The sequence below is a fragment of the Copidosoma floridanum genome, unplaced genomic scaffold, assembly GCF_036245765.1.
Source record: "Copidosoma floridanum isolate Cflo_tuat_1 unplaced genomic scaffold, Cflo_Japanese_pri ptg000030l, whole genome shotgun sequence".
Classification (NCBI taxonomy): domain Eukaryota; kingdom Metazoa; phylum Arthropoda; class Insecta; order Hymenoptera; family Encyrtidae; genus Copidosoma; species Copidosoma floridanum.
This window is the reverse complement of record NW_028321907.1, coordinates 9,233,976-9,258,766: the sequence shown is the minus strand read 5'-3', so window position 1 is coordinate 9,258,766 and position 24,791 is coordinate 9,233,976.

The window sequence follows — 24,791 nt, the reverse complement described above, 5'->3', positions numbered from 1 at the left end:
TCTCCCTCCGTGTGATCAACAACAAATCCTGCACTGTGCGTCTCGGGGCTCGCGACGACCTTTCCAAAGCAAAGGCGTACGAGGATGATAGGGTGAGACTCGTATACTCGTATTCGCAAGTCTTGAACATTTCTTACTTTTGGTACAAATTACACCATATAAACCTTGAAATTCCAAAAGCTGCACTACTCCTTCGTTAATTTAAGGATAACCTACCTTCCGATCACTCCAGCAGCCCGGTGCGTTGAACTTTTGCATCAATTTGACTTGCAGCCGGTACAACATGGTGTACCGTATATACGGCGAAATGAAAGGTATGTGTACTCGCGGAAAAAAAAACAACACGCCCAGCGATCGCAATCTCCGATTGGGGAAGATACGAGCCGATCAAAGTCCGCAAAAATATATATGGTCTCTCTCTCTCTCTTTGGGGATTATATTAACACCTGTGCGGTGGCCGTACGGGGGTATTGCCTCGGCCAATTGGCGTCACTCGACTCCGTAGAGGTACAAATTCATTAAAAACGATCAAATAATCAGTGATGGTATTTTTTTCTTTTTTTTTATCAGCTGCGCGGGTAACGCACTCCCCGCGTAAACTGCCGGATATAGGTATATACACGCGTCCACGATAAAAAAATGAAGAAGCAAGAGAGAGAGAGAGAGAGAGAGGCTGGCCCCTCGATGATTGGAGTTATACCGACGCGTGTATACGCGATACGAAAAACGAAAATTGGGCGCGTACGTTCGCGAGACGGCCGGGGAATAAGAGAGAACGGGGGCTTGGGTGCGTTATTAACTTTTGCCGTGGATACTTAATTCGAGCGATGAGAGCCGTAATCGAGGGCCCAACAGGTGCGGCTTTGGGTTTCCTTGTTTATTTCACAGTTGGCGCGTACGTGTACGTTTCGGATCATATGGGAAAATAACACGTGCCCTTGTAAGCTCGAAATCCGATACGCACGTGAAACAAATGGCGTGTTAGTTTGTGGACTAGTTTTTTTACGCGTTTTGTCCCAACTCACCTATATGTGTATTTTTTTGTTGTTGTCATTATACAAGTACCGTCATGTGTCATTGTTCAATTCGTAAACCACACGACCCGGAGGCAACAAAATGCAGCTCACATGGTTTTGCCTTTACAAGTATTTCCTTTTAACTCGCTTAAACTCTTTTTCACTTTGATGCATTTTTAACATGTGTAGTATTAACTTCAAACAAGTATGAGCGCTTTTGTCTGATTCTTTTTACAGTTGAATTTATTTAAAAAAAAAAAAAAAAAAAAAAAAAAAACAATAATGGCCCAAAGCCAAACCTAGACACTTCAAACTACAAGTGAGCAAAAACTACGTGTTACAACACTTGGTTTTCTCTTTGGCCAAACTACTCCTGCAGCTTTCAAATAATATCCATCACGAAATCCCCCGAAATGTTGCTCTGAACCGCGTCCGATAGATATTCCCTCGCGTAAGTACCGCGAAAAGCCGCGGCAAACCTGTCATTTGACATGGCACCACACGTACAATTTGCCCGCATCGGTGTGCAACAACTCCCAATTTCGATAGTCAAAACCATCGTGGCTTTGCATCGCAACACAAGCACATACACGGAGATGTAGATAAAAAATAATCACCCCTCCATGGGATCTCCGATGCAGTGGGTGGTCCATTAATCGAAACGAAATCAACCCTTTCTCTTTCGAGCAAAGTCTGAAAAGTACGCGTATAATAAATGGTCAACGAGCGCACGCTCGCGCTTTTTCCCCGAATCGGAGATCTCGTTCCTCCCATTTTTCTTTTTACCTTTGCCTTATAGCAGAGGATGAGGTCAAGGCAGTAGTATCAGAGCAGCAAGTGCCTCTCCTCTCCTGTATATATATGTATAGGTGAGCGATCAAGAACGCACGGAGGATGGGGCAATAGGACGACTTAATAAGCCACGATTGCTCCACCGTCGGAGAAAGCAACGCGATCCGTCTCTCGGCTGCATTTGCATACGCGATTATAGGCTGCAGCGTCCGATGCCAGTTCGGATTTAAAAAAAGTGAGCTCACTCGCCTGCATGCGCTATACACACGTATGAATTTTGATGTATGTATACGTACGGGTGTACATGTTGTTAGAGGTCGAGATGCCAAAAGTGCATCTGTGGCGTGTTGTGAGCTCCCGATGATGGTGATGATCATGATGAGAGTCGAGCATATACGTACAGGTGTGCCGGTTGCGCACTATTCATTAATATTACCAGTTCCGAGGAAGCTCCAGATTTTGGCCCCTGATGAGCACCACCTGCAACTACAGGACAGGACATTCTTATGGGGCATTATGCGGATCATGCCACTCGATGCAGGTACAACGGTCTTTTACATCCCCCCCGCACCCGAGGAGGGTGCACCACCCAATAAGGGCACACACGAGTTATTTTTTCAAGCTCCAAACGCGACGACAAACAAAAAATCGAGAGTATTATACTCGACTTACACCGACTGCCACGTATGAGTCCGACCGTTTGTTTACTCGCTCGATTGTATGGTACTTTTTTTTTTTTCTGCACCTCACTGTATACTTTAGCAATTTCCTATAGGCACGTGAAAATATGTGTCATTATTGTCATACTTCTGGTTTCTGATGCTTACTTTGGCGCAAGTTTTTTTTCTCCCCCACAACTGAGCTTTTTTTTTTTTTTTTTTGCAAATGTCACCTAACAACCAAGCACTGAGAAACAAAAGGTCCGATTTAAACGTTTACCGGGAAAGCCATAAAAGTTTCGAACCAAGTCCCCGCGAATCACGCAAACGCTGGAATCTGGACAAAATAATCCACGGCCGAAGTGGAAAAGGATTTTTTTTTTTTGAACAATTGTTATCAAACCTAATCCAACCTTGTACGCCTTCCGTGCATTTTCCTCCACTGTTATACAATGTGTCCCAGGAAAAAATCGTTTGTTACATACCCGATAATTCGCTGCAGTGCACGCAACGGCAAATATACAACTGGTGGCATGCGCATGAAAAATACCCCGACAGAAGCAGGGACAATCCGCGCATCAAATCGAACGTTGTACCCACATATACCTATACCTGCAATAAATGTACCATCATATGTATATACGCGTACAATCGCGGACTGTATCATTATCCATCCGGTGGTGAATCTAACGTCCGGCATCGGGAGCCCCCATTTAATGGCCGTTATCGGCGTGCGTACCACCGACCGACTCGTATACATAAATATATAGGTACACGCGGAGACGAAGAAGAAGAAGAAGCAGCACACATTACACAGGTACATGTGACCCGCTTCCGGCGGAACGGCGTAAATGTTTGTCATTTTGCTTTTGCGGCAGGTAGCGAGCGCGACATTGTTTATACCCGGGTCGAAGGTATCCTCCCCCCCCTCTCCCCCGGGTATTATTACGTGGGCGAATTACGGAGTATTTATATGTGTATATGGGCCCTCCGGTGGGCCCCTTTCGCGTGTACGTATGTGTCTTTACTCCGCCCACTCGCGATGCGCGCCTATGTGTGTATGTTTAGTACACCCCAAGCGGGGATTATTCAACTCGGGCGCGCGCTTTTGCCGGAGGATGCGCGTATGGCTTTGTGACGGCTAATGTCCGTTGTATAGGTACTTATACATGTACTGTACTTATATGTTACTAGTACGAGAGAAACGTAATGACAAACGCGGGTCCCCCACTGGCCTTTACATGTATAGGTACACCTACCTCTTGGCGTATCAATGCCACAGGGGAAAAAAACAACGATGCAATGGTCGTTATTTGTCAAGCCTATCGAGGAAATGATGGTCCGCTGAATTTGTAATGCCTGTGATTTTCGTTGTCGTCTTTCCTCGATTAATTTTGTATTCGTGCCACGCGCGCGTGTGTGTATGTGTGTGACGTTTAATGGCATTTATATTACGTGCATATAGGATACACGCTTCTCGCTTGGCTGGACGCGAAATTATTGCCATTGACGTGGCGTTATTAATTATTCTCTTATCCGTCAATGCCGTCCTTCTTTTGACTTTTTGGAATTGTGTAGCCAATGGATTGTTCTTGGCTGGTGATGTAAACGGTAGCTTTGGAATTTTTACACGTACAACTGTGCTCTGATTTCATTGAAAATAAAACAGAGATTCATTTTTTTCTTTTATTCAATTTTATTTATTACGTTATTACGTTGTACGTCGACTTGTTCACGTGTCACCTCACTCCAGGGAAGCGATTCCTTTTTATTATAACAAAAACAAGCAACACGAGCGAGCAAGGGATGAATAAGTATATAAAGAATTATTTTTTGATAGGTATATATATATACACATTTCAGAGCCGTCGGAGGGGCGGGAGCCTCCAGCCGGGAGGGGTTGTACAGCTCGGTACCGATTTTCACCGCTACGTGGCGCCACGTGTTCTACGTACAACCCACAAGTACTTACTTCGTCTAAACTTTATAAGTACGATTTATCCGCCACCCTCAGGGTAACTCTCCGCTACATTCCAGAGTTCATCTCTCAATGCACACTGTGCAGGTAGAGGGTGACTGTGAGTGGATCCCCTGTGGGGGGGGTTGATGATTCATCACAACCCGAGTTGGTAGTGTCGGAGCCAGGGAGGGGGGGTGTGGGGTCCCTGGCTTCGTAACGGTGCAGCTCCCCGTGAATGCGGAGCTGGTCGGTAAAGAATTTAAGGCGCCGAGTTGGCAGGCCACAAACTGTAATCTTTTCAAATACACCTTGTTGGTAGGTAACGAATAATTATTCGTTTATCTATCTGCAAGATCCATATGTCACGGGGGTGCAAAGGAAGCTACCATCCAAGGTTTTTCAAAAGCTCACCCCATTGACTAAATTTATTGCGACGTTGCTATAAGATTGTTGCGAAATTTCCTACCACTTATCATAATGAGGCAAACGGACAAGTAAGCAGTCGAAAACACATAAAGGTGGGTACATATTTTACTCGCGAGGTTGGAAACTCTGGGCATTGCAAGAAGTTGAAAGTTGAAACATTGCGTAGTTTGTTTTAGAAAAAAGTGTGCAACTCATGGCTGATGAATTCCGTACATGCATCGCGTGTATCAATTAAATTTTATTTTATTGCCCACACGTAAGTTAACTAACAGTATAGGTTTTTTTTGTGGTCTTATCTTTATTAAAAGTATAATAGTAAAGAGGGGGGGGGGGAACAAAGTTTGTCAGAATTCTTTAATTTTATCAGCAGCTCGATTGTAGCCGAGTGACGCGGAGGGTTCTGCACGCGATGTGCTAATATTACTACCTTCCCTCGTTGTGCTTTTTATTACACAATCGTTGCATCGTGTGTACCTTTGCGAGTAGGTGCAATTTTTACGCGAGTGCTCGGCTTGTTTTTACCCCCGAGCTTTACTGCGCTCGTGCACTAGCTATCGCGCGATTTCATTATTATTATTATTATTATTTACCTCCCCACCTGTTTCTTTTTTCCGCGATGGCTGACCTCAACGCGGGTAAAAGTGTGTACACGGGAGCTCGTTGCTTTCTCGACAAATCGACCCGCTATTACGGATATTTGCGCACGGACATTACGTTTCGACGACTGTTTTTCGCTCTGCGGTGAAATAATGCGTGTTTGCTCGGGTAGCTGGGAATATATACCGCGAAACCATTCCGTGATTGATTGAAAGAATCGCCATCACTGGTGTCTCGTGTCATTCATGTGCTCGGGAAACCTGTACTTTTTAGTGATTAAAAAAAAAAAAAAAAAAAAAAAAACATTCAACTCTCAATTTGCAGTGAAGCCAACATTTTTACAATACCAATCGCAACGGATATAAAGATAGCCCCAAAAAATAAAAGAGAAGTAAAAAGTAACGAGTGGCCATTTGGAGGGATTTGAAATCTCAAGCAGGCGTGTCGTTTACGGTGCAACATTGTTTGTGTATACCGGTCGAAGCAACGATTCGATTGAAAAAGTCTCATGTAGCGCACGTTTCCCAGGATCGTTAAATATTTACTACCCGCCTCTTAACGATTCGACGCAACAAAGAGTCACCCGATCGTAAGCTCCACCTTCGTACGAATCGACGGCAAAGTATTGGTAATTTAGAAACTCCGCGTAATGAATTATCCCACACCGCGAGAAGAAAATTTATTAAACAATCCATAGCATGGGCGCATGAAAACCGAGCACCTTGCGCGGCGCATTCGATACGGGCATTAAATAAAAAAAAAATCTTTATTTCCACGTGTGTACAAGGTAGCGTTAATATCCCATCTACGTGATTTACACGCAGTTGTTATTATCATTTTAATTTCCACCGAAATCGAAAATTTGGTAGAAACTCGTAAAAAAAAAAGGTGAGTATAGCCCACAAAAATATTGATCGAAAGAGAAGTGGCTGTACACGATGCCCCCACGAAACGGATAAATCAAAGGAAAAGTCCCGCGCAACGTTGGAAGGGGCTGTCAACCATGTATATAACGCGCACCTCGGGCCGCACGGACGGAGATATCGAAAGAGAGTCGGCGGCGGCGAAGATCAAAGGCAAAGTGCGCGCGATGTGTATACCTGCGGGTACATATACACACACACACCCTGCACTCACGAGGCAGATTCCTCGGACGCGGATCGGAGGGCTGCTCTGAGCGCGTGTATGCACGTATAAATAAGACGCGAAACGTGACGCGGGCGAGGCGATTTATTTGCCATTGCCCCGCTGATCCTCATTTCTGCGCGACGTGCCTTTGCGACTCAACCCCTCCACGAAGGCGCTTTGGGTGCCACACGTATATCCCTCGCCGGTGGGATGTGAGTCCTTTTTTTTTTAAGGGCGGGCTCGCTTTGTTCCTCTCATTGAGCGCTCGCACACCGAGGGCTCGCCGTAATGATCCGAAAGCGATCCCTCGGATTGCGTTTACCATTGAAGATTGCAATTTAGAACACCGGGATAATGACTTTCTTAAAAGCCGCGTGCTTTGTTTTTTTTTAAATTTGTTTTCAAGTAATACCCATGGCAAATGGACAATGGTTCTTTTCTTTGTTTATCTTCCCTTTAAACACCGCAGCATCGCGGGGGTGAAAAAAACAACCGTCGAGCCAGAAATCGTCAAATCTCGCAATTACCCTGCACAACAGTCGCCATACTATATACGGAAGCTTCCTTCATCTCGTCCTCTTGGAGGGGGAGGAAAGAAAAAAAAAAACAAACCCCAAGAGCCACTTGTCTCTCATTCATGGCGATCCTCTTGTATATAAACGGTGTAGTACGGTGTGCGAGAAACCGCGCACGCGCCGGGGCATCCAGGAACATCCGGCCCGGACCCGCTGCAAAGCTCAATTACGTCTGTTTGTTTTCGCGGCGCATAAGGACGCGCGGAGCGAGAAAAACGTCCAAACCGAACGAAATCAAGAAAGAGCGGAGCTCCTCATTCATCTTCCGCGCCGGCCGCGTCCACGCGCCCACGTCCCCGCCGGCCTGTAATTCACCTGATGAGGCCGATGTGACACTCGGGACCCCCCTCCCCTTTTCGAATCAACCAAAACCACCGACCTTTCCACCCCCTCCCCCCCTTTGTCATAGCGTTGATAGAGTTTTGTGCCTTGGCACGGCGACGCCGCGACGACGGCACGCCTCTGTAGCAGCGCACAATACCCAAGTACGATGAATTGAAGAGAGTCTCGATTACGCTGATTGTCCGTCTTCGTGACGCAAAAAACTTTGCATTGTCATTTCGTCCTTTTTTTTTTACAATCGAGCCAAGATTCTTACGTAACAGTGAAGGCTGACGCGAATCAAAGATTTACATCCATTAGGGGCACTTGAGGATCGATGAAAGAGACGAAATTACGGAGGAACCGGCTATTCGAGCCCCCGTCGTAACCGGGAGCGACTGCACCATAATTATACTTTTCTTTGGCCCCCAACGATGGGACGGCAAGTACAAGTCTCCCTCATTCGTGTTATTTCGGGGCGTTTGAGAGGCCCAATCCAAGACATAAGTGAACGTTTTTCTCCACAAGTATGTTTTGTCATGCGTTACATCTTTGAGCTCGTGTTCTGGGTTTTATTCATGCCGGTGTAGAGACACAAGTTTCGTTCACAAGTCGCTTTGTTATAATATGTAGTCTCTGTGAAGATCAACTGTGAGGCGTATTCACGTAAAAATCGTATACTCAAGTTGATGATGATAATAGCTATGCGCTGCATCGTTGGGTCCGACCTGCCGGTTGCCACCTATATCTTTAACCAAATTGAGTGGTTGTGCAAAACTTTTCAAACGTTCCGAGTAGGTGCATTTGTGTTATAAGGTCGCGCTGCCTCTGATGAACTTTTACGATATACCACCGCGGTACTGTACGCTAGTGTATACACTTACAAAGTCACGAAAAAAAAAAGTAAAACAGAGAGTTAAAAGTGCGTCCATATTCATTACGCGTAGGAGCTTCCCATGGTGTATACGAAAGTTTTTGGCAAGAAAAAAAAAAAAAAAAAAAAAAAAAAAAAAAAAAAAAAAAAAAAAAAAAAAAAAAAAAAATGAAAAAAGTAAAAAAGTAGGGAGGGACGCAAAAATCAGTCACTTCCCCGAAGCATATTCCATCAGGCTTTCATCGGAATCCCAAAAGTCCCCGAAAGGTCGAACTTTATAGCTCTTGGGATGGCGCTCCGCTCCACGTAACCGTATGCGAAGGAGGACGACGCCGGGAGTTTGAAATTGGGGAGCCAAGGGAACAAAAAGAAAGGCTCAGGAGCAAGCACGTGGAGTAGGAGGGAGGAAGGGAGGGAGGCGGTGAATCCGCGAAAAGTCCGTTTTAACGTTTTTTTCGAGAATCGTGCAGTTTCGGCCTGACCGTAAAGATAAACAGTCGGAGGGGGTCAAATTAACACAATTTCGCCGGGGAGCAGTATAAGGTATCCCTAGCTGCTTGGCCGCCTGCAAAAAGCGTCAGCCAATCTGGAGAAATTGCGTCGCCGGTGTATAGCTAATTTTTACGAGGGACTAGCCGGAGAGCGGGTCGGATAGGTGGTGGCGGTGGAGGGCTAATGGGGCTCGAAATGACCCTCGTTAGCGACGCTCCGGGATGGGGCCTCCAAGTCTACGTATGGGGGGGATACGTGATGGGCATGAGTTGTTAACGGGGATGTCTTGCGGGAACAACAAATTTAAAAAATCACAAAAACAATCAACATTTATTCGCGTTATTTCCGCAAAGAAGCTGCGAGGGGTTACGACTAAGCTGAGGGAGGTCCGTGGAGGGGAAAACAGCAAACAAATCCTTTGGATGTAGACGATTTAGACTATTGAAAACATTATGTAGGAGACCAGCGTGAAGGAAATTGTGACGTTGGATGTGTCGAGCCCCTTTCACAAATTAGCTGTATAATATCATGGTAAAAATAAAATTCAATTTTAAAAAGTTATAGATCGTTTTTTTATGATGTAATTTTATCGCGCAAAATCTTTAAGACCATCAGACTTGGCTAGACGAAAATCTTATTGTTTTCAGATTTTTTTTACAATAATGCTCTTGGTCTTGATCGGACGATCCTTCTTTGATAATCATTTTGATTTATTTCTTTATTTTTTTGAAAGAACGTATTATTTAAATAAACGTACACGCTATGAAAGTCTTAAGCTAGTACAAAGAATAGCTTATCATACACCATAAATATATATATATTTTATAGTAATTGTCACAAGCGAATACTGTATGCTACGAGTATTTAATTTTCGGTTTCTTAAAAGTAATCTCAATATTTATGGTTATGATTCGTGTGCCGAGACAATGCAACAACGGTATGTAGACACTATAGTCTTGGATGTCGTCAAATCTTTGTAGTCAAACGCAGGATAGTCTTACAATCAACGGGTGTAAATTAACCGGAGAACAAACAAAACTCGTCCAACCATAACCAGGACGGCACAATACCTCATTCAACCAGCTATACATAATAAATCTACGGACAGTTAAAATCAGGCGCAATAATACAGCCGGGCATTGAAAGAGTCGGGCAAGTGGTGCCGTGCCTCCCCATTCGGGAGGGGAGCCTCATTGGCCATCAATCAGTGACAATCGGCACGTGAACAATTTGTCAGGGAAACTTTTAACGTCACTACCTCCCCACACGTATTGTGCACAAAGCGGTGTTTCAGCCTATAACTTCTGACCCTCGAGAGAGAAAGAGATAGAGAGGAAAAAAGGGTGCGTTTGCTCTATGGGAGCATCAGTGTGATAGCAGTGGATGCGCGCGTGCGACCTATGAGTATTACCCGATGGATACGGTCACTCGGAAGTAGTATCCGTACACCCTCTTAGGCGCACACTGGGATACTCCAGCTTCTCGCGTCTTGTCCAGTTCGTTCGATGAAAGAGGGTCATTTCGGACACACACGTACACACAAACATGGCTTACAATGGCCAACGAGGTTTCCCTTTATCCGCAGGGATTTTTATTGTCCCTTCCTCGCCCAACGCCATGGACTACTCCTCCTCCACTCGGATGGAAGACGATCCAGGAAATCGGGCCACTTGGAGGTATTCCTGGTTTTGTTTGGCTCTTATACGCAGTTCCGTTTAATTGCCGATCTTTATAGTCTTCCACTTGCCCGGTACGTGTCACACTTTCGTATACGGGAAAACGATTCTAGGGCCGGACTCGAAGGCATTGCAGAACCAAATAAAAATCCTTTGATCATCAAAGGTCACAAGTACCGTGCGTTTATTTTTTATTCGTCGTAAATAAGACGATGCTGCTCGTCGCATACATCGCGTGTCCTTGTACCTTGGGTAGCTCACGCCATGTGGTTAAAATCAGAATCATACAGTAACGTTGGAAGCCAGACACGAGGAAAGTCGAAGAAAAATGGTTTTCCCTTGCGATCCGCGTAATTTACCTCGTCGAGGACCGAAAATTAGATCGGCCTGTGAAAAGGAGAACCGGACTAATCGCAACAGATGCGCTACAGAAACAAAACCCCCTGTATGAGCCGAGGGCTCGTAAAATTGTACACACAAACGCACCACCAAACATCCACATCATTATAGCCGTGCTAGCGCCGACCGGGACGCCTGTATATATATATGTATGTATGTACACGTGGGGACCACCCCGGGGAACCAACAGCGCATTTGTTCGCCCAATAAATATCATTCGTTCCGATACTCGAGAAATGGCTAAAAGGCCCCTCCGGGCAGTCGACGCGACCAAAGGCGATGCTCATTTTTTTTTTTTTTTTTCTTCTCCCTCTTGAAACGCTAAATCGTGAGCTCTCGAGGGTTTCGTACCCCACCCCTGTCTCGTTCTTCCTCTCTCTCGCCGCCCCTGATCTCTGCTCGAAAAACCAACTCGTGCGTTTGTCAGTGGTATGCTATACATGCGCCCCCCCTCACTCGAAACCCACGTGTATCCATTTAGCGCTGTTGATGCTTAATCAGCATCGGTTCAAAAGGAGAATAAGGCTTATCGTGAAAAAATAATTTAGGGGAGTGTTTTTCCCCCCCCTCCCTCTCACTATTATGTTAATTTTATATGGGCCCACAATTTATACGCGGTAACTTGGTCTTCTCAACATCGCTTGTAACACTTTACTCGTATATGATTGTTGCCAATTGTAATAGTGTATATTATTGTAATGATTGGTTGACTGGTTTCTGCTTTGAAAATCATTCGATAAAAATGAGCCTCAATGCAATTAAATTGAAAAAAAAACAAAAAAAAAACAACCGATTAGCAGTGACAAGAAAAAATCGCTAAATCACAATAGAGTTGATACTGTTGAAAACACGAGTTGTTAAATTTCTGTTGAGCTTAAATGAAGTATAAGTGATGGAGCCTTCCAAAGCTGAGCATCGAAGACGAAAGAGCACCCTCTCCCAAAAACTCCCTCGCATCTTTTCTCATGAACTCGATCCCCCTTTCCTCGCTTATATATACCCAAACGCCACTTCGCCGTGTACGAAGAAGGAGGCCCATTAACGGCCTCTCACTTACGCAATCCCTGTCTCTCGCAGCGCAGCGAAGAATAAAAAGACCCTATACGAGAAAGAGCGCTGCTCCCTTCGTCTCCGGGGTCCGCAAGTGTGGAATACGAGAGCCCTTTCACGCTGGGAGGGGCGCCCGGTGAGCTCATCTTGGCGGGGCGCACAGGTTGCCCGCTGCGAGATCCGCGGGAAGCTAATGCGCCTCAACTCGACGCGCACGGTGACACGCAGTCGTCTGAACGGATGCTCCGCTTTTACCGCTGCTCTTATGGTGGTTTTTTTTTCTGCAAATTTTCCATTTTTTTGCTACGATTGACGATAAGAGACGCGATTATTCGTCACCATTGATTATACATCGAGAAAAAAAGTATATTTTGGGCAGTAATTTCTATTTAGTACCACTGTATCTACGATAAAAATTACTGTTCCTGACACAAAACAAAAAAAAAAAAAACTATTGTTCAAACAGTAAATAGTCCCTAGGGGATGATGTAACAGTACCAGATTACATTTTTTTTCTCTCAGTGCATGTACGGTTGATCGTGAAGATGTACCCCCGAAAAAGCGAGGCCAATCGATTGCGTTTGTGCATGCCTATTGGCCTTCTCGGGTTTTCATCGACATTCGATACTAATTGCCCGTCGCGCGTTTCGGTCCTTCCTGCGCTATTGCCCGCGTTTCCTTGCAAGGTGATTCTTTATCCTGCCGCTGCTGCACTCGCGTCTTTTTGATGCTTTTTACGGAATAGGAAAGAAAAAAGAATCGAGTCGATACAGGCAATTTTAAAGGTCCCCGGTACCTGCGGATTTCGTCTTTTCTTTGGCGCGGGACACTTGATCGCCGCACCCGAGCGTGAAAGCAGCTACGTGAGAAAAACTTCTCCTCCGCGTTTTACGATCGAATTCCAAGACGCGTAAGACGCATTGAAACATGAAACACGTTTTATAGCTCGTGCGTGGTCGGGGTCGAGCTGCAGTGGGAAACATTTTTAATGAGACCGAGGGTGAAAAAAAAAAAATTTTTTTCCCCCTTACTTTAGTTTTCACTGCAATGCCACATTATAGAGTTGAAATTCAAGATTTATACACCAAGTCCAAGTACATCTCTTTTTGCTCCATTGTCCCTCTAAACAAGAAAGGGTGTAACCGTGCCTTACAAACAATGCATGTTGTGTTCAAAAAATATCAAGTGCATGCATAGCTGTCGAAGCTTTGTTATTTTTAACGTCACGAGTCCCAAGTGCACGAGCTCTTTCGAAACGAATTTCCAACAATTTTTTTTTTCTTTCCAAGCAGCCTCCATCAACCACATTCCACCCGAAATTGTTCATTTCGTCGGACAAATCGGTCCAATTCGCGCTCCCGTGAAATTCAATTTCCTCCTTCCGCATTAACCCTCCCAAAAATACCATCTCCAAATGAACGACACATTCCCAAGGAGCATCCCGCAGCAAAGACGGGGAGGGAGGGGGAAAAAAGGGAGGACCGAAATTAAAAATGATCGATTAAATCATTCCCGAGGGAAGCGGGAATTTAGTCAAACAAGTCTTCCGAGCTGCTCCGTCGGCCGAAATTTACGCGCCTACGCAGTCGAGGAGAGGCTTGTCGAGCTTATGAAAAATCACCTCTTCCGCGCTGGCAAACTCCGTGACGGAGTCGCACGTGCCGGGCTGATGTATCAACCGCGTGTATGCACAGAGACGGCGAGGAGGACCCGATGAGTTATAAATAAGACGACCCGTCGTCGCCTCCTTCGACCCTTCTTGTTTGAGAAACACACACCGAGAGAGTCTCATTTACCGTTCGTCGTCACTGCGGCCTGGTATGTTGGTTCTTTTTACTTGTACCTACGACCAGAGTCGATTGTTAAGCGCTGAGGAGTACAATGCGGTGAGCGTTTAAAGGTTATTTGGTGATTACTGGCATAGCTGAATCTTAAAACTGACTAACAAGTTCGGGGAATATTAGTTGTACGTGGGTTTTGCATAGACCACCTACACAATTTTTGACATATTTTTAGAGATGCCAATTTAGATTTGGTTTTGAAAATGATTCATTGGTTCAACGATACCTCGATTTTTCGCGAATAAAGACAAGTACGAGTTATTCCGTGTTTTTTTTTTTTTCATCATGATCATTACCTCTAGCTTATGGTGCATTTTTTCTCTGTCATTCAGCTTCCTCGTAAAGGGTAGATCAGTTGACAATAATTTTCGTCAACGTGGATGTTTTCACAGTTTGATCGGTGATAAAATAATCAGAGATATCGTTGATTGAGTATATAGTGCTGCACTTCAAGTACTTGAAGATGGCTTTCACTGAAAAGCTCAAAAGAAAAGATACCATTGGGAAGTGAATTTTCAAATCGAGGAAAATGGAGCTTGATCTAACGTAATACAAAAGGGTGCCCGTCCTAGTCTTAAAGACACCCAAACTAGAATTTGGTATTTGATGGTACCGCTAAGATGTGGCTGTCAGATTCTTATTACCCGAGTAGTCGAGTGCTTGCACAACGTAAGGTACAAACCGATCGCACCCAACCTGCGTACTTCTATTGACCTTTGGCCTTCAATTCCGAACAACCACATCATGACACCCAAGTCCCGCTCGCGATCTATATTGATTCCCTCGTGTTTGTCCCTGGAGTCGATATAGAGCTCTCAACCATCGGTTGATGAAAACAAAGTAAAAGCATGTGTCCCCGTTGTCTTCTCCAGTGGCGGGCGACTGCGAAAGTGGGCAGCAAATAAATGAAAACGCAAGAAAAGCGAGGGAATGGATATCACTTGGTGAGGCCGCGAGCGAGCGAGCACGTGCCCTGGGCGTGGCGCGAACCACGAGATATACGATCTCCTCCTCCTCCTCCTCCTCGAGCTCTCTTTTTTCCCTCCGCGGAGTATTTATGGTATACACTTTTGCCCTCGTGGTGGTGTACCTATATATATATGTATATATATAAAGGCAAACGCGCGAGCACCGTGTCGTCCCCGACGATCCTCCCCCTTGGGTAACGCGTGTTCCGTCTGCTCGCCGAATAATCGTTTCTGGAAGTGCCAAGTGCGCTTATTAACCGGCGACTCGTTTCGACCGTACATGCATATAATATATACCTACACAGGTTTCGCCTCTTTTCGCGCGGGGATGCTTCTTTTTCACGCGGTTTCAAACCTTTCCCCTCTCTCTCTCTTCCCCGTTTGCTCGTGCATGGCGTTCGAGTGTGCGTCTTGGGTTAATGGTAATACATCATGTGCCAAGAAAAAGGGAGGGAGGGTGATGCGTTGACTGCAGGAAATTACACGATTTATCATACGAATCGTAAGTAAGCATCTCCGAGATATTTTCATTGGTGTTGTCATTTTTCTCGGGCCAAACCATAAGAATACACAACTCTCGGTGCCTACACTCTCACTCGACCACCATCACTTTTCTCGTTGGCTCACGGATAAGTAAGAAGTTGATGTATCGCCTTAATGGACTTGTTATTAACTTGCACACATATTATTCTTTCTTGGGTGTACAAATGAACTTTTTGACCCTGTTTTCCAATAGCGTCCGACGTGGCACATGATTCCCAGCAATACCTTGAGGGTGAATTCAATGTCCCAAGTCAGTACTGATGTAGGATATCTGGCGTCTTGTTAGAAAGTACTAAGTGTGCACGTAGACGTTGACTATTACCCATAGTATATCTTGGATCTATCCGAGGGTGTTGAGGATCTAGGCATTAGAACGGTATCGATGAAGGGTTGTGACGAGTAAGTGACGACTTACAATAATCTAAGAAGATTAAGGGTGTATAAGTTGGCAGGATCAATTTCTCGGTGTTATTTAGATGTCAAATAGTGGCTTTGATACCAAAAAAAAAAAAAAAAAAAAAAAAATAATAATAATGTTAAATTTCAGAAACAATATACAAACTTTAAAGTACGAAATAAAACTGAAGCTAATGTTACGGTGCACCGTACTCGGGTATAATGAAGCAGAAGAAGATTCCTATCCCTCAAGACGTAGGTAAGGTTTTATGTGTACGTAATAAATCGATCCTTAACGGGTCTGAAAGCGCATCGTGGAAACCCTTAAGTGTACATGTATCACCCAAATGAAAATGTTCGCACGTAGAAAAAAAAAAAAAAAAAAACTACACTACCACATCCTAGCTGTGTCTTGGGGCAGCGCAAGCCTTACGGCTCAATCGAGGGCGCTGGCACAAAAGCTCCATATCCGCCCCGTCGCGTCCCGTGACCGTGAACGAGGGCGTCTTCCATAAAACCAGACACGCGAGCGAAAGTAAAACGCCGGCTCTCGCGAGACGCATCCGTCATCGTATGCTCCCTACATACAGCTCCGCTGATACTTTTAACCGAGAAGCTCCTTAGAGGGCCCATAAAGCGCAGATGGGGCAGGGGGAAAAAAAAAGGATGCTCAGTGGTATAGTGCCCTTCCTCTTTAGCTACTGGTCGTAAAACGAGCCCAGCTCCGTATATGCGGACGGGAAAAAGGTCCTCTCCTCCGTGGCGTTTGCGCCCGTGTGTACGTGCTCGGGCTGCTGGCTTGTAACTTGGGCTCGTTTTTTTCTCCTCCTCTTTTTGCGCGCAAGAGGAACGGCTAGCTGATGCTTTACGAGAACGGAACAGCAGGTGATACCATACTCGGGAGAGGATACGAGCCTCGTTGCGCGAGCTGCGAAGGCATATCCTGTGAATAGCAGTTGGAGCTTGCACTCGGGCAAATGATGTTTTTTCACGTTGCGTGCGATTGCAAGCATGAGTCCCTCGAGTTTGGTCCTTGCCCTGGCCTGGATGTGTACCAGGTGAGAACTCTATTTTCTTGCCCAAGGAAAAAAACCAGTAAACATACAAAGATTACAAAAATTAATAAGCTCCCAAAGTAGGAATTTCTTCTTTTGTTTTTTTTTTTTTTTTTTTTTTTTTTAACATTCATGCGATGTGATTTACTCTTTTTATTACATCCATTACAGGACGATGTAGATACCATTCGAAAGGAAATCTCTACGTGTAGCAACAAATTTAAACGTGTACAAATAGCATGAAGAAAATAATAATCTGTGTGTATATTATGAACTCTCGAAAAAAATCATGAAAAGAAATGATGAAACTGGAGGAAGTTGAAAAAAAGGCCAAATCGTAAAAATGGTACACCACAAGCCCGGGGGGTCATTTTTTCGAACGATACAAAGCTCCAATGTACACCAATAAAAAGTCCACACGGTCTCGGGTCTTCTTCGTCTTTTCAGCTCCCATCTTGTGCACGCGTTCTCCGTTACGAGGTACACATGGAAGCCAAAAAAATCATTTGTCACCGGGTCACATTGTGGTCGCGCGCCTTTGAGCTCTCGGCAAAAGACGTGCGTGTACACGGCAGCTGGAAAGGGAAAAGCCTCCGTTTTGGACCACAGTTATGTATACAGCTTCAGTACAGCGATCCCCCGAGAGAAAAGGGAGTATAGCAGCGGCAGCCAGTTCCGCGATCATTGTTGCCGGCTCCAGCTTGATTTATGCATTTGTACACCCAAGTACGCGCGTGTACGTGTGAATGTTTGTATACAGGGAGTATGGACCCGTGTATTTTTTTTTTCACTCGTGTGCGTGTTTGACCTACAGTGAGAGTCGAACCGTGGGGTTGGGATCGGGGGTAAAGAAGCATCGATTATTGTGCGTTTGGATCGAGCATCTGCCAATATTTGTCATCTATTATCGCTCATTCTCGTAAATAATGGGGAGTACTTTATGAATGTCTTGTTACTGTATTACGTCCCTTTACGTGTTCACCCATACACGTGTATTATACCTGGGGAAGAAATAAACTCGTTTTTACACTTTTGGGTCCGACTTTGTTCAAGCCATTACCATGGGGAACGAGAATTTTGAGAAAACGTCACACTCACGAAAGATTTATCATTTCGGCCAGCTCACTTGGCGTTTGTGGTCTCATGCACAACTATATAGGAATGATTTTGTCAAACCAACAAGACATGCATCACCGAAAGAGATATTTAACAATGAATAACAACTCTCGTTGCACGAATCGAGCCATTCTTTTACATAAATTTGTCCGTACCTCCTTTAATTTACTTGACTGCACACATTGTTTTTGTCGTGGCAAAATTAAATTGTACATCCTTTGAGCATGAATTAATGAATATGTTCATCAATGTGCTGGTTAAAATAAGGTCACTGCTGAATTAGTTGGACTTTGTTGCTTCCCCTTTTCTTCATCCACAGCCCCAAAAGGCACCTAGGCAAATTCCTCGGTGTACTTAATCTCGGTAACCACATATCCCCTTACCAAAATCATCAAGCGTATACACACCACGGCAGAGGTATATATAGGCATTTAGGTGATACCCCGGTACATTTATAAACTCGACTGGCGCAACCTCCTCCTCTTCTCCTCATCGTCGTCGTCCACGGAGGAATGAGAAATGTGCTCCGGTGCCACCCCGACCCACCTGGGGGCGGAATCCCATCCGCCCTTGCCGCCCCCTCGGGCGTACCGGGGCCGTGCGCCCATATTCTCTCCCTGCCTCTTTAGGACGCCCGCGCGTGCATGCCCCTCTTCGACTTTCTCATCCTCCATACACATGCATACATACATATAATATCTGTACATGTGTACGTATATGTATATGAGCATACACAATACGCGCGGTGTCGCGCGCCTGATCGCGATAACGCGCCAGCCCGACTCTCCCCATTGTTTAATATACTCTCTCTCTCTCTCTCTGTATCTGCGACGTGTTTGGCTTGTTCCTCGCCTCCCGTGTGCCGGTTGATGGATTTATTGCGGCAGAGCCGGTTTTACACGGATTCAGCCGCCGGTGATTTAGCGACTTTGCGTCTCTGGTCCTCGTTGCCATATACCCATGTACATATACACATATAGATTATCATTCGCGTCGAGAGGGTATATGCATATAATATACGCAGTGACGAGCCACCGCTTGATTTATCGCCTCGCGGAGGTATGTAATTGAATTATATGTATATAATATACGCACTGGCGTCGCCCAACGTGATGCCGTGACGCCCACTCGGAGTACGAGCATGGTGTTTTTGGCTTTTGGCGATTAGAAAACAGTTATCGGGGGTTGCGTCTTTCGCGGCCTTGGGGGGGTGCCTCGGAACGTGCACATCTCAGACATATTTTCCTCATCCAAAGCAGCGTGACATAAAAAAGCTCACGCGGGGCAAAAGACTGCGCAGGTAAAAAACGTATGTACGGGTAACCGGTTCGTGGCGCCATTGCACATCCGTCCCCGCTGTATGTATATACGGGCAATGCCTGTACGTAGACGCGCGCTCATATAATGACCCGTCCGCGCTCATTGTGTCCCGGAATTGCGGCTCTCTCTTTCTCGTATATTCTTTCGAGCTCCGTCGCGTCACATCCACCTTTGGATGTTGTATATATATTATCATTAGCGATTCGTGGATATATATTTTTGCGGTTGGAGGATAACCCGATTAGCAAATCTCGAATGTATCTTTCTGTGTATGAATTTAATAATGTCCCCCATATCCATCATTCCAACGCGATCATCAAAAAGTCACCTCGTTCGCGCCAAACCAAGTCTGGCGGTATACCCAAGTTAACCCATATCCAATGGAATAAAAAAACCTACAGACGTTTTTCATCGCGTACAGTGCCGTGAAACCCCGGCGCCCCTAAATCACGTCACTTTGGTCTATAGCAACATGCCCCCGTCGAAAGAGGAAGGTATAAAATGTATATAGTCACCCTCGCCCATCATCATCATCATCATCATCATCATCATCATCACCAGACAATCAAAAACATTTGTCGTCCTCTCGGTGTCTGCTGCCGTGTCACATCATTACCGTGTATATATACACCTTAGTTCCGAAGAGGTGAACCCGACGAGTTGCACGACACGGTCTATAATACACACGAAGAAGTAATTCGTGACGCGAGAGAGCGCATCCCCCCTCCCCTGCAGCAATCGTCGCTAGAATTCCGCGGGTCGCATGATGCGCTATACATTACATCCGCGGATGGGCGTGTCGCGTCGTCGTCGCTCCCAGGTGCCTCTCCCCCTATTCGCCCCTTCTCTTTGAATCCTGGCCGGGACAATAATAGGTACACGACACGTAACAACGACGGCTCTGCGTATACCTATACATACATGTAATGCACATACATGGGAGGACATCGGAGAGAGAATGAAAACGAGCCACGCCTCGTGAGATCGCGCCCTAATATTCCATCGACATTGCAAGCGCGTTTAGGTTTGGTTGCATTACGTGGCAGATGCGATGGGTATACATACATACACGTAGCGCGTCGAAAATGGAATATAAAGTAACGTCGTATGTACACGCGCGATGGGGACGCAATTCATATGTGCAAGTTTGCTACCTTTTTTTTTTTTTTTTTTTTTTTTTCCTCCTGGGGGACAACTGCTGCACATACACGGGAGAGGGGGGACTCGTTGCACGAGGTGCACGCCCACTTTTTCGGTTGACGATGTGCGCAAGTGACGCTCCGTACTCTGTTTTTTTTTTATTTGTCCTTTTGAGCGATGAACGTGGGTATATATATATATATATATATATATATATATATATATATATATATATATATATACGTGTACGCGTTTGTTCACAGGATGCGTTCCTAATGGCCGATATGTTGAATTACTTCTCTCTGGCCGTCACAATAGACTGGGCGGATATTTTCGTGTGTACCCCGGGTCCCCCGACTCGTGATATTGGTTGGACTAGTTTTTTTTTCTATTTTTTTTTTTTTTTTGTTTTTTTAATCGACCCTCGCGTTTGATTCATTTTTGCCTCATTTGTCTCGCTGTATATTACAGCCACTCGCATGATACGACACATTTGTCTCGACGTTCGCACGCGATACATCGCAACCCAGTGTTTTATACATTCCTCGAAAGAGACGCACGGCACCCGTTGCGCAATGGCACAATATATTATTGCGGGTGTCCTTTGTACTGGAATACTGGAAACGGTAGGAATAAAAAAGAAGCATTTGCGTGCGGTGTTCGATAAGTATAGGTGCCTGCATTGAAAAGCATGCAAAGTCGAAAAAAATACTGTTACGACACACGTCCCGGCGTTGCGTGCCGATACGTAACGCCGATCGCCAAAGCCACAGCTCGTTTCGCAATTCAATCGAACTATCGGTGCCTGTAGCGTGGAAGGGGGCACGTCTCGCACACTTTCACTCTCTTGCGGATGCGAGTTTGAAGACAAAAAAAAAAAAGAAAAAAAAAAAAAAAAACTTTTCGCATACGCAATATCGTCACTTCCTCGCGCAATGAAAGGGAAGGAGAGGTGCGGCAGATGCGTTTGTACGTGTAAGTATCACTTCTGTATACTGTGTGTAGTCGGTCGAACGAGGTACATAATGGTACCCGCGGAGAAGTAAGTCCCGTGCGACCGCAAATATCCTTTTGCAGGAAGAAACACACAAGAAGGGGAGTAGTGATCTACATGATACGTGTCTTACTCTTAACTTTTTTTTTTTTCACGCTGTTGTTGCACGGGATCGATCGGTCGGAGATCGGTATTGGCGCGTGGCTGTCGAACGGAACCCCCGAGTCGATCAGCTGGTCCCCCCATTGCTGCCATTGCTGCATTTTACCTAATTAAGTGCATGTAGCTTCTTCTTCTTGGTTGGAAATAATTTCGAGCCATTTTTTTACCCACCAACTGCAATTAAGACGAAAATTCAATGAAACAAAAAAAGTAGTACAAAAGATCGGTAGCGAGCGAGGATGGGATTTCGCGGAAAGAGTCTGGCGAATTTATGATTACCGCAAGTTCTCCTTACTTAGTTGGCGCGAATAAGTGCAGAGTAGAGAGAAAGACGAAGAGGTGCCTATAAGTTCAAAGATTGCAAGCACAGGAGGGGGGGGCAGAGAGAAAGAGAGAGAGAGAGAGTGGCTGTAAGACTGGAAGTGGAAGAAGAAAAAATAGCCGAATGAAGTGTACTACCAAAGGGCGGGCACCCTTTCCCGGTACTCTGCCGAGTTATTTATCGTTGTTTCTCGGACGAAAGCCTTTTCTCCTCGAGTAAGATGCGAATTTAAACTCGGGCAGGGAAAGAGTTTCCCGAAATTGTTTTATTGCCGACTTGGGATGCTGCGGGGTATATATATATATATATATATATATACACGTACACGCGCGAATAGAGTCCGGGGCTCCGGAACAATGCGGCCCTCCCGAAAGAGAATTATATAAGCGCTCCGCGGCGTATATTTATATATTATACGCGCTTGTGTGTATGTGCATTCGCCGCGCAAACAAAATTCGGGTTCTTTCGGGGATCTGTTTGCGGGCCCCGGTACTGGGAATCATTGGAAAATATATATCGTGGGCATGGCTCCGCAATATTAATGTTTGTTTGGCTGAACGAGTGTGTTATAGATAATGGTCCAATATGCGTCTCTGGTATGCAGATTTCCTCACAACCTGCACGGTGACGCACGCTCCGACATTACTTCGATAGGCTTTGCCAAAGAAAACTCGATGCACCGCGTACTTGTTTGTCCATAATACATACATTATACTCGCGTGTTATTTTTGAGTTTTTACAAACATATATATACAGATTCTAAAGTATAACGTCTCGGGGAGACTTGAGTTCATAAAAGATTTTCATGGTAATGGACCGATACAATAGGTTTACGAGGGACACCATAATAGCTGGCGGCATCCTGTCGTATTTGTTTACAAGTTTACGGGCTACGCAGCACGTTGAATTATCTATTTATCATAACGCAAAATAAGCTGGGATTTTTTTTTACACGGACAAGCCGTAGGTAATGATTGTCACTTTGTACAAATTACGTGAGTAAAAACCGTGTCTATCTAGGTAAGCATCTGTACATAGCTATCTCTCACGCACCACACACGATAAAGACATTTTGTTTTTCTGCTTTTTTTCCCTTTTCAATTCACATATACAGGTACCCCTACACATATATGTAAGCGTAGAAAAAAAAACAAAAGAAAAACAAAAAGTAGTGTAGCGCAACAACGTGTCATTCCCCGGGTACGTACATAATGCGAATGTAAGTAGGTACAAAGCCCCGTAAGAGCACAACAATGGCCCGACGCACGGGGAGACGTTTAATTATCATAGAGTAATGCGCCTAATGACATACATTATGCCCACCGAGTCGAGCGCGCACCGCCGTATGGAAAAAAAAAAAAAAGACAGAGAGAGGATGCCTTTTGTCGTGCGTATATCCTACTCCTGGGTAAATAATAACCGGTCACCGTCCACGTCCTCGTCGCGAGCGGGGAAAGAGTTGGTCCGCACTCACACGCATAATAGGTGCTCGTCCTTCGAGTGCGCGCTTCGCGGATAGGGCGCCTTCTTCCTCCCCCACCTCCTTCCTCCTTTGTTGTTCGCAGCTCGACTTCCATCCCTTGCAGTTACTTTTTTTTTTTTTCCTCTCTCACGCAGCGCGACAAGTGAATCGTAGCAGTGCAGTAGCAGCACCGGTAGCCAAGAGCGCACTCTGCGTGAGCTTGATTACCGTAATCAGCCATTCGGGGGTTGGTATATGTGTGTGTGTATACTTGTGTGTCCGTTCCGGTGTATCGGCTTCGCTAATTATGATCTTTGGTGCACGTGCATGGCATTCTCGAGGAAAGGGCATACATTACGTCGTAATGTGTCTTTTTCTGTCGCTATCTTTTTTTTTTTTTTTTTTTTTTTTCCTCATTCGTTGCATTTGGGGTGGATAAAAGGGAGGGTAACGGTTTGGTTCTCGCGGTTGGAGCTTCGGGGCACGCCTGTGGATTCCGTTGCGTTTAGGTTGAATGACTTTGGGACATTGTGCGCCAAACGAAAAGTTTCTTTTATTTTCAATAGACGTGGACAACTTTTGGATTGAATGTTTTTATAAGTTGAAATTAACTTTAGTTAGACCGATTGGTGAGGGTTCACAAACCATCAGAAAATTACGGTAAATCAACAACGACTGGATAATAACATGCTATTGTAAATGATGAGCTGAAAAAATTTTTGATGTGCTTCAAGAAGTTTTTCTTAAAAACGCATGTGTATTTATTGAAGCCCATTGTTTTTACAGTGAGTGGAAAAAAAAATATAGAAAAAATTGTCACAAGAGCACGCCACGAAAGTATACGTAGTCTGGTACTTGCTTGTAACGAGAAGTATCGGAAAAATAAAAAGATTAAAAATACAGGCGTGTTTCAGATCATTATTTACACATCAGCAGAATGAGTTGGTGGTATACCCTATACACTCGAGGGTACAATTGAGCATACGAGCAGAAACAATAATCATGAATAAAATAGAAGAACCACGCACGTGCATGTGAAAAAAATTGAGTTCTATGTAGGGTGATATCGTATTTATGAAAGGAGTCTTGAGAAATGTAGCACCAACTAGACACAACTACCAAATGACCTACTAGCACGAATTTAAAAAGTAATTAAAGAACTGCGCTAATGACCAAGTCCCAAATAGAAAATTAATTAAAAAAGGAAACTAGTCGCTTTTGGTTCCAACCCGATAAATTTTCTCTTTTCAATCCCAATTCAATGATTGCGACGATAATGTAAACGGAGAAACCATCCATGAACTACTAAAAAAGCTGCACCATAAAGGATAATAGTAACGATAACTGTTGATAAACAATAACAGCAACAAGCAAAGATACTCAATTTTATGGAATTACAGGGGTGCGATCTATACGAGTTCACTCGTAGTCAAGCTGTGAATCACAAGTTATAAAAACCAATGATTTCTGCTTTGCGCATCCCCTCGACTTCCTACAATGATGTATA